Source organism: Oncorhynchus masou, chromosome 19, assembly GCF_036934945.1.
Source record: "Oncorhynchus masou masou isolate Uvic2021 chromosome 19, UVic_Omas_1.1, whole genome shotgun sequence".
In the NCBI taxonomy this organism is placed as follows: Eukaryota; Metazoa; Chordata; class Actinopteri; order Salmoniformes; family Salmonidae; genus Oncorhynchus; species Oncorhynchus masou.
The window spans coordinates 37,326,845-37,342,135 of NC_088230.1; the positions used below are offsets into that span (position 1 = coordinate 37,326,845).

The 15,291-nt window shown below is 47.6% G+C and overlaps 1 pseudogene; it reads right to left on the minus strand.

Moving 5' to 3' along the window:
* Positions 1 to 15,291, minus strand: part of LOC135506242 (sorting nexin-17-like) — a 44,694-nt pseudogene that overhangs the window by 15,847 nt on the left and 13,556 nt on the right.

Below are 15,291 nucleotides of genomic sequence, written 5' to 3' on the forward strand. Positions count from 1 at the left end.
AGAAGAGGACAGGAGAGGAGAATAGAGAAGAGGACAGGAGAGGAGAATAGAGAAGAGGAGAATAGAGAAGAGGACAGGAGAGGAGAATAGAGAAGAGGAGAATAGAGAAGAGGACAGGGAGGAGAATAGAGAAGAGGATAGAGAAGAGGAGAATAGAGAAGAGGACAGGAGAGGAGAATAGAGAAGAGAGACAGGAGAGGAGAATAGAGAAGAGGAGAATAGAGAAGAGGAGAATAGAGAAGAGGAGAGGAGAATAGAGAAAGAGGAGAAGAGGACAGAGAGAGGAGAATAGAGAAGGAGAGGAGAGGAGAGAATAGAGAAGAGGAGAATAGAGAAGAGGAGAATAGAGAAGAGGAGAATAGAGAAGAGGAGAATAGAGAAGAGGAGAATAGAGAAGAGGAGAATAGAGAAGAGGAGAATAGAGAAGAGGAGAATAGAGAAGAGGAGAATAGAGAAGAGGAGAATAGAGAAGAGGAGAATAGGAGAAGAGGAGAATAGAGAAGAGGAGAATAGAGAAGAGGAGAATAGAGAATAGAAGAGGAGAATAGAGAAGAGGAGAATAGAGAAGAGGAGAATAGAGAAGAGGAGAATAGAGAAGAGGAGAATAGAGAAGAGGAGAATAGAGAAGAGGAGAATAGAGAAGAGGAGAATAGAGAAGAGGAGAATAGAGAAGAGGAGAATAGAGAAGAGGAGAATAGAGGAGAGGAGAATAGAGGAGAGGAGAAGAAGAGGAGAATAGAGGAGAGTAGAATAGAGAAGGAGAGGAGAATAGAGAAGAGGAGAATAGAGAAGAGAGAGGAGAGGAGAATAGAGAAGAGGAGAATAGAGAAGAGGAGAGGAGAATAGAGGAGAGGAGAATAGAGGAGGAGAGTAGAGAAGAGGAGAATAGAGAAAGGAGAGGAGAATAGAGAAGGAGAGGAGAATAGAGAAGAGAGAGAGGAGAATAGAGAAGAGGAGAATAGAGAAGAGGAGAATAGATAAGAGAGAATAGAGAAGAGGAGAATAGAGAGAGAGGAGAATAGAGGAGAGGAGAATAGAGGAGAGGAGAATAGAGAAGAGGACAGGAGAATAGAGAAGAGGACAGGGAGAGGAGAATAGAGAAGAGGACAGAGAGGAGAATAGAGAAGAGGAGAGGAGAGGGAGGAGAATAGAGAAGAGGACAGGAGAGGAGAATAGAGAAGAGGACAGGAGAGGAGAATAGAGAAGAGGACAGGAGAGGAGAATAGAGAAGAGGACAGGAGAGGAGAATAGAGAAGAGGAGAATAGAGAAGAGGAGAATAGAGAAGAGGACAGGAGAGGAGAATAGAGAAGAGGACAGGAGAGGAGAATAGAGAAGAGGACAGGAGAGGAGAATAGAGAAGAGGAGAATAGAGAAGAGGAGAATAGAGAAGAGGACAGGAGAATAGAGAAGAGGAGAATAGAGAACCATAGATCAGTCTAGGAGCACCATCACTCTAGTAACCATAGATCAGTCTAGGAGCACCATCACTCTAGAGTGACGAGAATATAATAACTTTATGTTGGGGAGGAGTAACGTAGAGTAACGTAATTTGGGGGAGGGTTACTTACAGAGGAAGTAACCCTCCAGCACCTCATGCGCGTGACCTTGAAGCTTCCCTCTTTCATCTGCTCATTGGGTAGCTTGACCTGGAAGTTGAGTTCGTTGTTGCCAGCGGAGACGATCGCGTGACAGCCCTTCTCCGGGAAGTCTGTCACACACGGGTCAAACTGTATGTAGCCGAAGTACTTCAGCGTCTGGCACAGCCTAATGAACTGGAGAGAGACGTAGAGAACATGAAGCACTGGAAAATCATTTGATATTCACTGTATATACAGCAGTATGTGGAGAACCCTCCAAATCAGTGGATCTATTTCAGCCACACCTGCTGACAGTCAGTCTGTCCTCGGTTGCTACACTCACTACCGAGTTCCCAACTGCCTCTGGAAGCAACATCAGCACAAGAACTGTTCGCCGGGAGCTTCATGAAATGGCTTTCCATGGCCGAGCAGCAGCACACAGGCCTAAGATCACCATGCGCAATGCCAAGTGTCGACTGGAGTGGTGTAAAGCTCACTGTCATTGGACTCTGGAGCAGTGGAAACGGCAGGAGAATGGTTAGTGCCAACTGTAGAGCTGGATGGAGAAGGAATAATGTTCTGGGGCTGTTTTTCATGGTTCAGACCTCTTAGTTCCAGTGAAGGGAAATCTTAACGCTTCAACATACAATGACATTCTAGAAGATTCTGTACTTCCAACTTTGTGGCAAAAGTTTGGGAAAGAACGTTTCCAGTTTCAGCATGACAATATCCCTGTGACATGACAAAGAGTACAAGGTGTGGAATGTTAGCTTCTTCTCCACTAGATAGCTGGCAGACACGGTTACAGCCGGAGGGGACACGGTTACGGCCGGGGGGGACACGGTTACGGCCGGAGGGGACACGGTTACGGCCGGAGGGACACGGTTACGGCCGGAGGGAGACACGGTTACGGCCGGAGGAGGACACGGTTACGGCCGGAGGAGAGATTGGAGGGGACACGGTTACGGCCGGAGGGAGACACGGTTACGGCCGGAGGAGGACACGGTTACGGCCGGAGGGGACACGGTTACGGCCGGAGGGGGGACACGGTTACGGCCGGAGGGGGGAACGGTTACGGCCGGAGGAGAGGGGGACACGGTTACGGCCGGAGGGGGACACGGTTACGGCCGGAGGAGAGACACGGTTACGGCCGGAGGAGAGACACGGTTACGGCCGGAGGAGAGACACGGTTACGGCCGGAGGAGAGACACGGTTACGGCCGGAGGAGAGACACGGTTACGGCCGGAGGAGAGACACGGTTACGGCCGGAGGAGAGACACGGTTACGGCCGGAGGAGAGACACGGTTACGGCCGGAGGAGAGACACGGTTACGGCCGGAGGAGAGACACGGTTACGGCCGGAGGAGAGACACGGTTACGGCCGGAGGAGAGACACGGTTACGGCCGGAGGAGAGACACGGTTACGGCCGGAGGAGAGACACGGTTACGGCCGGAGGAGAGACACGGTTACGGCCGGAGGAGAGACACGGTTACGGCCGGAGGGGACACGGTTACGGCCGGAGGGGACACGGTTACAGCCGGAGGAGACACGGTTACAGCCGGAGGAGACACGGTTACAGCCGGAAGAGACACGGTTACAGCCGGAGGAGACACGGTTACAGCCGGAGGAGACACGGTTACAGCCGGAGGAGACAGTGTTGCATTACGAGGATCAGCCCATACTTACTTCTTTCTTGGATCCTTTCTCCTGCAGTGATTTCAGCTGCCTGTGCTGGTCCTTGTTAACGAGGATCCAGCCTCTCTCTATGTCAGACACCGTCTAGGGAGAGGAGAGAGACAACAATCACCTTTCTGCTCTAAACCATTCTTGGAGAGGCTTTACATAGAATACAAATGTGTTTCTCGGATTTTAAGTTCAAAACAAACTATTCCACTGTTGTTTTGTTCAAGTTGAATTAAACACACACATACACACAAGTGAAATGACACACACAAGTTGCACAAAATGGCAAGCACACACACACACACACACACACACACACACGAGTTGATTCTCTTTCCAAGAAAAGATTGCATTCTTTGGCCCGTAACATTAGCTATGCGCCCACACTGAGTCAACAGCCTGCCAAACACACACACATGGAACGCTGAGCCAGCAGCCAGCCAGCAGGCAGATTCTAATCAAATCAGCAATCTGCGTAAGAAAACAGCATGTTGTTGCTGCTGAATGTGTGTGTGTGTGTCTGCATAGAGGGCGAGCTCTGTTGCCAATGGCACCCTACTCTCTATATAGTGCAGTAATTTGGACCAGAGGACAACAGGCCATAGTAAAAAGTAGTGCAGTAATTTGGACCAGAGGACTACAGGCCATAGTAAAAAGTAGTGCAGTAATTTGGACCAGAGGACTACAGGCCATAGTAAAAAGTAGTGCAGTAATTTGAGAGTAGGGTGCCATTTGGGGCACAACCATGACTTTAGGATGCCACACCTCCCTGACAACCTCATTGGATAATGGAAGGGAGCAGGGTTGCAGAGGAGGGGTCAGGGAAGGAGGAGGAGAGGAGAAAAGGAGCAGGAAATAACATTACATTTGAAAAATGAGGACAGTAGACTGTTAGAAGCATTACTATTAGTGAGGAAGTGGTGGTTCCTGGGGGTTCTGGGGGTTCTGTCGTCTGTGATTGGAGCTAAAATACCTTTAAGACTTGATACAACTACATATTTTAATTGGGCCATTGGTTGAAGATCCAAGATTCAAATTCCGGGATGCTGTCCTTCTAGGGAGTGTTGCAAAGAAAAAGCCATATCTCAGACTGGCCAATAAAAAGAACAGATAAAGATGGGCAAAAGAACACAGACACTGGACAGAGGAATTCTGCCTAGAAGGCCAGCATCCCGGAGTCACCTCTTCACTGTTGACGTTGAGACTGGTGTTTTGTGGGTAATAGTTAATGAAGCTGCCAGTTGATGACTTGAGGCATTTTTTCTCAAACTAGACACTCTAATGTACTTGTCCTCTTGCTCAGTTGTGCACCGGGGCCTCCCACTCCTCTTTCTATTCCGGTTAGAGCCAGTTTGCGCTGTTCTGTGAAGGGAGTAGTACATAGCGTTGTACGAGATCTTCAGTGTCTTGGCAATAGCTCGCATGGAATAGCCTTCCTTTCTCAGAACAAGAACAGTCTGACTCTGTATTTCTGATCAATTTGATGTTATTTTAATGGACTTTTTTTTTTGCTTTTCTTCTAAAACAACGACATTTCTAAGTGACCCCAAACATTTGAATGGTAGTGTGTGTATGTATGTATGTATGTATGTATGTAGTGTATGTTATACAGTATGTATGTATGTATGTATGTATGTAGTGTATGTATGTATGTATGTATGTATGTATGTATGTATGTGTTGTATACATAGTGTAGAATATAGTGTATGTATACATATATAGTGGGTTCAGAACTCACCTGAGTGTACAGTAGGTTCAGTCCCACTCTGTTGTCCATGACATCACTGTCATACGCTGTGTCCCAGTAACTATACAGAGAAGAGACAGAGAGAGACAGAGACAGGCAGAGAGACAGAGACAGACAGAGAGACAGAGATAGAGTATTGGTTATCAACACTCACAATGCTTGAATTTCAATGAACACAAACCATTTGGATAGCAGTCAAGAACGGATGTCCAATATACTGTTGTGGCTGCAGAAAAGAGTTGTTCTCACTACAGCCTGTAACGACCCTGCTACACTACAGACATCCCCGTTCCCACTACAGTGTGTTGTTCCCACTACAGACATCACGGCAGTGTGTTGTTCCCACTACAGACAGACATCAGACATCACGGCAGTGTGTTGTTCCCACTACAGACATCACGGCAGTGTGTTGTTCCCACTACAGACATCCCCTACAGCAGTGTGTTGTTCCCACTACAGACATCACGGCAGTGTGTTGTTCCCACTACAGACATCCCGGCAGTGTGTTGTTCCCACTACAGACATCCCGGCAGTGTGTTGTTCCCACTACAGACATCACGGCAGTGTGTTGTTCCCACTACAGACATCCCGGCAGTGTGTTGTTCCCACTACAGACATCCCGGCAGTGTGTTGTTCCCACTACAGACATCCCGGCAGTGTGTTGTTCCCACTACAGACATCCCGGCAGTGTGTTGTTCCCACTACAGACATCCCGGCAGTGTGTTGTTCCCACTACAGACATCCCCGCAGTGTGTTGTTCCCACTACAGACATCCCGGCAGTGTGTTGTTCCCACTACAGACATCCCGGCAGTGTGTTGTTCCCACTACAGACATCCCGGCAGTGTGTTGTTCCCACTACAGACATCCCGGCAGTGTGTTGTTCCCACTACAGACATCCCGGCAGTGTGTTGTTCCCACTACAGACACAGACATCCCGGCAGTGTGTTGTTCCCACTACAGACATCCCGGCAGTGTGTTGTTCCCACTACAGACATCCCGGCAGTGTGTTGTTCCCACTACAGACATCCCGGCAGTGTGTTGTTCCCACAGACACAGACATCCCGGCAGTGTGTTGTTCCCACTACAGACATCCCCGCAGTGTGTTGTTCCCCCGACATCCCCGCAGTGTTGTTCCCACTACAGACATCCCGGCAGTGTGTTGTTCCCACTACAGACATCCCGGCAGTGTGTTGTTCCCACTACAGACATCCCGGCAGTGTGTTGTTCCCACTACAGACATCCCTACAGCAGTGTGTTGTTCCCACTACAGACATCCCGGCAGTGTGTTGTTCCCACTACAGACATCCCCGGCAGTGTGTTGTTCCCACTACAGACATCCCGGCAGTGTGTTGTTCCCACTACAGACATCCCGGCAGTGTGTTGTTCCCACTACAGACATCCCGGCAGTGTGTTGTTCCTACACATCCCGGCACAGACATCACGGCAGTGTGTTGTTCCCACTACAGACATCCCGGCAGTGTGTTGTTCCCACTACAGACATCCCGGCAGTGTGTTGTTCCCACTACAGACATCCCGGCAGTGTGTTGTTCCCACTACAGACATCCCGGCAGTGTGTTTCTTTGAGATCAATGAAAGCTGCGATACTGCCCGTGTGACGCTCACGGCACTGAAAGGTTTGAACCCGGATACTTCAGTCTGCATTTCCAATCAGAATTTTCAAATCAGTTGGCCAGTTGAAGTCCGAAGTTTACATACACTTAGGTTGGAGTCATTAAAACTTGTTTTTCAAACACTCCACAAATTTATTGATAAACAAACTATTGTTTTTGCAAGTCGGTTAGGACATCTGCTGTGTGCATGACACGTAATTTTTCCAACAATTATTATTACAGACAGATTATTTCACTTATACTTCACTGTATCACAATTCCAGTGGGTCAGAAGTTTACATACACTAAGTGGACTGTGCCTTTAAACAGCTTGGAAAATTCTAGACAATAATGTCATGGCTTTAGAAGCCTCTGATTAGACATCATTGGAGCTGGAGATTGACATCATTGGAGTCTCAATGGGGGAGATCAGTCTGACCTGTGGTCATGTATTCTGACAGAAAGCCTGACAGAGTTCAAAGTCTGACAGTGGGTGCCTAGAGTTTCTGACATCATGTCTGGAAAGTCAGTCTGACAAAAGAGTCAGTCTTGGGGTAGACAGTCTGACAGAGTCTGGTTCATCCAGTCTGGGAGCAATTTCCAAAGTGGGACATCTGCTGTGTGCCACCACGCCTGAAGGTCTAGTGGGGCAGAGTCAGTCTCATCTGTACAAACAACAGACGCGTCAGTCTACAACACCATGGGACCACGGCAGCCGTCAGTCTGACCGCTCAGGAAGGCCAGTCTGACAGAGTGGGGCGCGTCAGTCTGACAGAGTCTCAGTCTGACAGATGAACAGTGACTTTAGTGTGAAAAGTGCAAATCAATCCCAGAACAACAGCAAAGGACCTTCTGAAGATGCTGGAGGAAACTGGTACAAATGCGTCAGTCTGACATATCCACAGTGAAAACGTCAGTCTGACAGAGTGGGGTAGCGTCAGTCTGACGACAGTCTGACAGAGTGGGGCGCAGCGTCAGTCTGAAAGGCAGTCTGAGTCAGTCTGACAGAGTGGGGAAGAAGCCAGTCTGACAGAGTGGGGCGGCGTCAGTCTGACAACCGCCAGTCTGACAGAAAAGTCAGTCTGACAGAGTGGTTTGACAGACTGACACATGGGGACAGTCTGACAGATCAAAGTCTGACAGAGTTTGGAGAAATGTCTGACTCTGGTCTGACAGAAACAAAAATGACAGAACTGTTTGGCCAGTCTGACAGATGACCATCAGTCTGACAGTTTGGAGGTCAGTCTGAAAGTGGGGGGGGCGTCAGTCTGACAGAGCAGTCTGAAGAACACCATCTGACAACCGTCTGACAGATGGGGGTGGCAGTCTGACCATGTTGTGGGGCGGCGTCAGTCTGGGGGCGGCTTTGTCTGACAGGGGGGAGTCTGGTCCAGTCTGACAGAATAGATGGTCAGTCTATGAGGTAGTCTGACAGAATTCAGTCTGTGGATATAGTTGACAGCAACATCTGACAAGACAACAGTCTGACAGGGGGGAAGTCTGACAGAGGTTGGTCAGTCTGACAGATGGGTCAGTCTGACAGAGTGGGGCGGGTCAGTCTGACAAATCTGACAGATGACCAGTCTGACAGAGTCAGTCTACTTCCTGACAGAGTTGTGGCAGAGTAAGGCCAGTCTGAAATGGACAGTCTGACAAAGGGCGGGTCAGTCTGACAGAGTGGCGTCAGTCTGACAGAAACCGTCAGTCTGACAGATCCAGTCTGACAAAGTGGGGCGGGGTCAGTCTGACAGAGTGGGGCCAGTCTGACAGAGTGGGGTCAGTCTGACAGAGTGGGGTCAGTCTGACAAACCTGTCAGTCTGACAGAGTTACACCAGTCTGACAGGAGGAATGGGTCTGACAGAGTGGGGTGGGGTCAGTCTGACAGACTCACTGACAGAGAAGCTTGTGGAAGGCTACCTGACAGAGTGGGGTCAGTCTGACAGAGTCAGTCTGAAACCATTGACAGAGGCAATGCTACCTGACAATACTAATCTGAGTGTATGCTGCAGTGGCGTCAGTCTGACAGAGTGGGGTGGGAAGTCTGACAGAAAGAAATAGTCTGACAGAGTCTGAAATGAAATCAGTCTGACAGAGGGGCGTAGTCTGACAGATTCTGACATTCAGTCTGACAGATTCAGTCTGACAGATAGTCTGACAGATATAGTCTGACAAATGAAATAAATGAAAATAAGAGTGGCCTGAGAGAGTGGGGTCAGTCTGACAGATAGGATTAAATGTCAGGACAGATTCAGTCTGACAAAAGTTGACAGAGTGGGGACAGTCTGACAGAACTGTCAGTCTGACAAACAGAGTCTGACAGACATCTGACAGAGTGGGGTCAGTCTGACAGATACACTGACAGAGTGGGGTAAGTCTGACAGAGACCAGTCTGACAGAGTACTCAGTCTGACAGAGTGGGACAGAGTCAGTCTGACAGAGTGGGGATCCAGAGTGGGGTCAGTCTGACAGAGTGGGGTCAGTCTGACAGAGTGGGTCAGTCTGACAGAGTCAGTCTGACAGAGTGGGGCAGAGTCAGTCTGACAGAGTGGGGCAGGACGTCAGTCTGACAGAGTGGGGGCTGACAGAGTCAGTCTGACAGAGTGGGGCTGGAGTCAGTCTGACAGAGTGGGGCGGAGTCAGTCTGACAGAGTGGGGCGGAGTCAGTCTGACAGAGTGGGGGGGTCAGTCTGACAGAGTGGGGCGGAGTCAGTCTGACAGAGTGGGGTGGGAGTCAGTCTGACAGAGTCTGACAGAGTGGGGCGGAGTCAGTCTGACAGAGTGGGGCGGAGTCAGTCTGACAGAGTGGGGCGGAGTCAGTCTGACAGAGTGGGGTCAGTCTGACAGAGTCAGTCTGACAGAGTGGCCAGTCTGACGGCGTCAGTCTGACAGAGTGGCGTCAGGACGGCGTCAGTCTGACAGAGTGGGGTCAGTCTGACAGAGGGGGGTCAGTCTGACAGCCAGTCTGACAGAGGGGGCGGAGTGGGGCCAGTCTGACAGAGGGGGGTCTGACAGAGGGCGTCAGTCTGACAGAGTGGGGGGCGTCAGTCTGACAGAGTGGGGCGGCGTCAGTCTGACAGAGTGGGTCAGTCTGACAGAGTGGGAGTCAGTCTGACAGAGTGGGGCAGCGTCAGTCTGACAGAGTGGGGGACAGAGTGGGGTGGGCGTCAGTCTGACAGAGTGGGGCGGCGTCAGTCTGACAGAGTGGGGGGAGTCAGTCTGACAGAGTGGGGTCAGTCTGACAGTCAGTCTCAGTCTGACAGAGTGGGGTCAGGACAGAGTGGGGTCAGTCTGACAGAGTGGGGCAGAGTCAGTCTGACAGAGTGGGGGTCTGACGGCGTCAGTCTGACAGAGTGGGGGGCGTCAGTCTGACAGAGTGTGGGGTCGGCGTCAGTCTGACAGAGTGGGGGCAGGCAGAGAAGGGGTCAGTCTGACAGAGTGGGGCGGCGTCAGTCTGACAGAGTGGGGTGGCGTCAGTCTGACAGAGTGGGGTGGGTCAGTCTGACAGAGTCAGTCTGACAGAGGGGGGGCGGCGTCAGTCTGACAGAGTGGGGGTCAGTCTGACAGTCTGACAGAGTGGGGCGGCGTCAGTCTGACAGAGTGGGGCGGCGTCTGACAGAGTCTGACAGAGTGGGGCGGGTCAGTCTGACAGAGTGGTCAGTCTGACAGAGTGGGGCGTGACAGTCTGACAGAGTGGGGCCAGTCTGACAGTCTGACAGAGAGTCTGACAGAGGGGCGTCTGACAGGGTCAGTCTGACAGAGTGGGGGTCAGTCTGACAGAGTGGGGGGCAGAGGGGCGTCAGTCTGACAGAGTGGGGCAGGCTGACAGAGTCTGACAGAGTGGGGGCGGAGTCAGTCTGACAGAGTGGGGGCGTCAGGACAGAGTGGGGTCAGTCTGACAGAGTGGGGCGGCGTCAGTCTGACAGAGTGGGGGGCGTCAGTCTGACAGAGTGGGGGCGGCGTCAGTCTGACAGAGTGGGGTGGGCAGTCTGACAGAGTCTGGACAGTCTGACAGAGTGGGGCGGGTCAGTCAGTCTGACAGAGTGGGGTGGGGTCAGTCTGACAGAGTGGGGCGGAGTCAGTCTAACAGAGTGGGGTAGGGTCAGTCTGACAGAGTGGGGACAGAGTGGGGTGGGTCAGTCTGACAGAGTGTCAGTCTGACAGAGTAGGGTCAGTCTAACAGAGGTGGGTCAGTCTGACAGAGTGGGGAGTGTCTGGGTCAGTCTGACAGAGTGGGGGCGTCAGTCAGTCTGACAGAGTCTGACAGGGCAGAGTCAGTCTGACAGAGTGGGGTAGGGTCAGTCTGACAGAGTGGGGCGGCCCAGTGACAGGGGTAGGGTCAGTCTGACAGACAGTCTGACAGAGTGGGGGGGTCAGTCTGACAGAGTGGGGTCAGTCTGACAGAACAGTCTGACAGAGTGGGGCGGGTCAGTCTGACAGAGTGGGGGCGGGTCAGTCTAACAGAGTGGGGTCAGTCTAACAGAGTGGGGTCAGTCTAACAGAGTGGGGTCAGTCTAACAGAGTGGGGTCAGGAGTCAGTCTAACAGAGTGGGGTAGTGGGGAGTCAGTCTAACAGAGTAGAGTGGGGGGGTCGTCTAACAGAGTCAGTCTAACAGAGTGGGGCGGAGTCAGTCTAACAGAGTGGGGTAGAGTCAGTCTAACAGAGTGGGGCTAACAGAGTGGGGTAGGGAGTCTGGAGTCAGTCTTAGTTCATGTTTGTGGAGCGGTATCATACCTTTTACGAAGGGCGATGTAGAACTCCGAGCTCCGTAAACTGGTGACAGATACGTATGGCAGCTCAAAAATCCTGCAGCTTCCTCACAACTAGAGAGAAAGAGAGAGAGAGAAGAGGGAGAAGGAGAGAGAGAGGAGAGGGAGAAGTGGGAGAGAGAGAGGAGAGGGAGAAGGAGAGAGAGAGAAGATGGAGAAGGAGAGAGAGAGAAGAGGGAGCTGAGCAGTACAGCCTGATCTGATTTAGATAACAACAAAGATGACAACAAACAGAGACAGAGCAGGGTCCAGTACCAGACAGAGATGAACAGTCAAATCTAGACAGAACCCAACCAGACAGAGATGAGGACAGTCCATCTAGACAGAACCCAGTACCAGACAGAGATGAGGACAGTCCATCTAGACAGAACCCAGTACCAGACAGAGATGAGGACAGTCCATCTAGACAGAACCCAGTACCAGACAGAGATGAGGACAGTCCATCTAGACAGAACCCAGTACCAGACAGAGATGAGGACAGTCCATCTAGACAGAACCCAGTACCAGACAGAATGAGGACAGTCCATCTAGACAGAACCCAGTACCAGACAGAGATGAGGACAGTCCATCTAGACAGAACCCAGTACCAGACAGAGATGAGGACAGTCCATCTAGACAGAACCCAGTACCAGACAGAGATGAGGACAGTCCATCTAGACAGAACCCAGTACCAGACAGAGATGAGGACAGTCCATCTAGACAGAACCCAGTACCAGACAGGATCCAGTCCACAGAACCCAGTACCAGACAGAGATGAGGACAGTCCATCTAGACAGAACCCAGTACCAGACAGAGATGAGGACAGTCCATCTAGACAGAACCCAGTACCAGACAGAGATGAGGACAGTCCATCTAGACAGAACCCAGTACCAGACAGAGATGAGGACAGTCCATCTAGACAGAACCCAGTACCAGACAGATAGGACAGTCCATCTAGACAGAACCCAGTACCAGACAGATATGAGGACAGTCCATCTAGACAGAACCCAGTACCAGACAGAGATGAGGACAGTCCATCTAGACAGAACCCAGTACCAGACAGAGATGAGGACAGTCCATCTAGACAGAACCCAGTACCAGACAGAGATGAGGACAGTCCATCTAGACAGAACCCAGTACCAGACAGAGATGAGGACAGTCCATCTAGACAGAACCCAACCCAGTAGGACAGTCCATCTAGTCAGAACCCAGTACCAGACAGAGATGAGGACAGTCCATCTAGACAGAACCCAGTACCAGACAGAGATGAGGACAGTCCATCTAGACAGAACCCAGTACCAGACAGAGATGAGGACAGTCCATCTAGATAGAAGCCAGTACCAGACAGAGATTAGGACAGTCCATCTAGACAGAACCCAGTACCAGACAGAGATGAGGACAGTCCATCTAGACAGAACCCAGTACCAGACAGAGATGAGGACAGTCCATCTAGTCAGAACAGTACCAGACAGAGATAGGACAGTCCATCTATTCTAGACAGAACCAGTACAGATAGAGATGAGGACAGTCCATCTAGACAGAACCCAGTACCAGACAGAGATGAGGACAGTCCATCTAGACAGAACCCAGTACCAGACAGAGATGAGGACAGTCCATCTAGACAGAACCCAGTACCAGACAGAGATGAGGACAGTCCATCTAGTCAGAACAGTAGGGTCCAGTACCAGACAGAGATGATAACTAAACAGCTGTTTAGTTTGAGACCTCCAGGGGGAACAGCAGCTGTCTGGAGAGAGTGGCTCACATCCCAAATGGCACCCTATTATTTAATAGGCCCATAGGGCTCTGGTCAAAAGTAGTGTACTATATAGGGAATAGGGCCTGGTCTATAGGTACCACTATATAGGGAATGGGGTTCTGGTCTAAAGTATTCTATGTAGGGAAAGTAGTAGTGCCACTATATAGGGAATAGGGCTCTGATCTATAGTAGTGCCACTCTATAGGGAATACTCTAACGTAGTGCACTATGTAGGGAATAGGGCTCTGGTCTATAGTAGTGCACTATATAGGGAATAGGGCTCTGGTCTATAGTTCCACTATATAGGGACTAGGGCTCTGGTCAATAGTAGAATAGGGGGCTCTGGTCTAAATTAGTCCACTATATAGGGAAACAGTGCAATTTGGGACACATCCTGCTGTTGAGTTCTGTTCAGCTCCCTTTAAGCAGCTACATTTAGGACAGTAGCAGTTATTACATGTTGTATTTATTCCACCTATATAACCAGATATTTATATATTAACCCTTTTTAACCAGGTATTTATATATATAACCCTAACCCTTTATTTAACCAGGTATTTATATATATAATAACCCTTTATTTAACCAGGTATTTATATATATAACCCTAACCCTTTATTTAACCAGGTATTTATATATATACCCTAACCCTTTATTTAACCAGGTATTTATATATATAACCCTAACCCTTTATTTAACCAGGTATTTTATATATAACCCTAACCCTTTATTTAACCAGGTATTTATATATAACCCTAACCCTTTATTTAACCAGGTATTTATATATATAACCCTAACTTTATTTAACCAGGTATTTTTATATATTTAACCAGGTATTTATATATAATAACCCTTTATTTAACCAGGTATTTATATATAAACCCTAACCTTTATTTAACCTGGTATTTATATATTTAACCTTTATTTAAGGTATTTATATATATAACCCTTTATTTAACCAGGTTTTATATATATAACCCTTTATTTAACCAGGTATTTATATATATAACCCCCAGGTATTTATTATTTAACCAGGTATTTATATATATATAACCCTTTATTTAACCAGGTATTTATATATATAATAACCCTTTATTTAACCAGGTATTTATATATATAACCCTTTATTTAACCAGGTATTTATATATAACCCTTTATTTAACAGGTATTTATATATATAACCCTTTATTTAACCAGGTATTTATATATATAACCCAGGTATTTTATATATATAACCCTTTATTTAACCAGGTATTTATATATATATATAACCCTTTATTTAACCAGGTATTTATATATATATAATAACCCTTTATTTAACCAGGTATTTATATATATAACCCTTTATTTAACCAGGTATTTTATATTATATAACCAGGTATTTATATATATAACCCTTTATTTAACCAGGTATTTTATATATAACCCTTTATTTAACCCTTTATTTAACCAGGTATTTTATATATATAACCCTTTATTTAACCAGGTATTTATATATATAACCCTTTATTTAACCAGGTATTTATATATATAACCCTAACCCTTTATTTAACCAGGTATTTATATATATAACCTAACCCTTTAGGTATTTATATATATAACCCTAACCCTTTATTTAACCAGGTATTTATTTATATATATAACCCTAACCCTTTATTTAACCAGGTATTTATATATATAACCCTAACCCTATATTTAACCAGGTATTTATAGTTGACCCTAACAATTTAACCAGGTATTTATATACTAACCCTTTATTTGGCCAAGATTTATAAGTGTGACACCAGGTATTTATATATATAACTTTATTTAACAGTATTTATATATATAACTTTATTTAACATGGTATTTATATAAACAAACTTTATTTAACAGGTATTTATATATAATATAACCCTTTATTTAACCAGGTAACCCTTTATTTAACCAGGTATTTATATATATATTTATATACAGTGTGTGGAAATGGCTTTATTTAACCAGGAGTTTATATAAATAGGCCTAACCCTTTAGTAAGCAGGTATTTATATAATTACTAACCCTTTATTTAAGCAGGTATTTATATATATTAACACTTTATTTGGATATAATAACCCTTTATTTGAGCAGGATGATGATAAGCTTTATTTAATGAGGGTTTGTAATATACCCTTGATAACAGGTGTT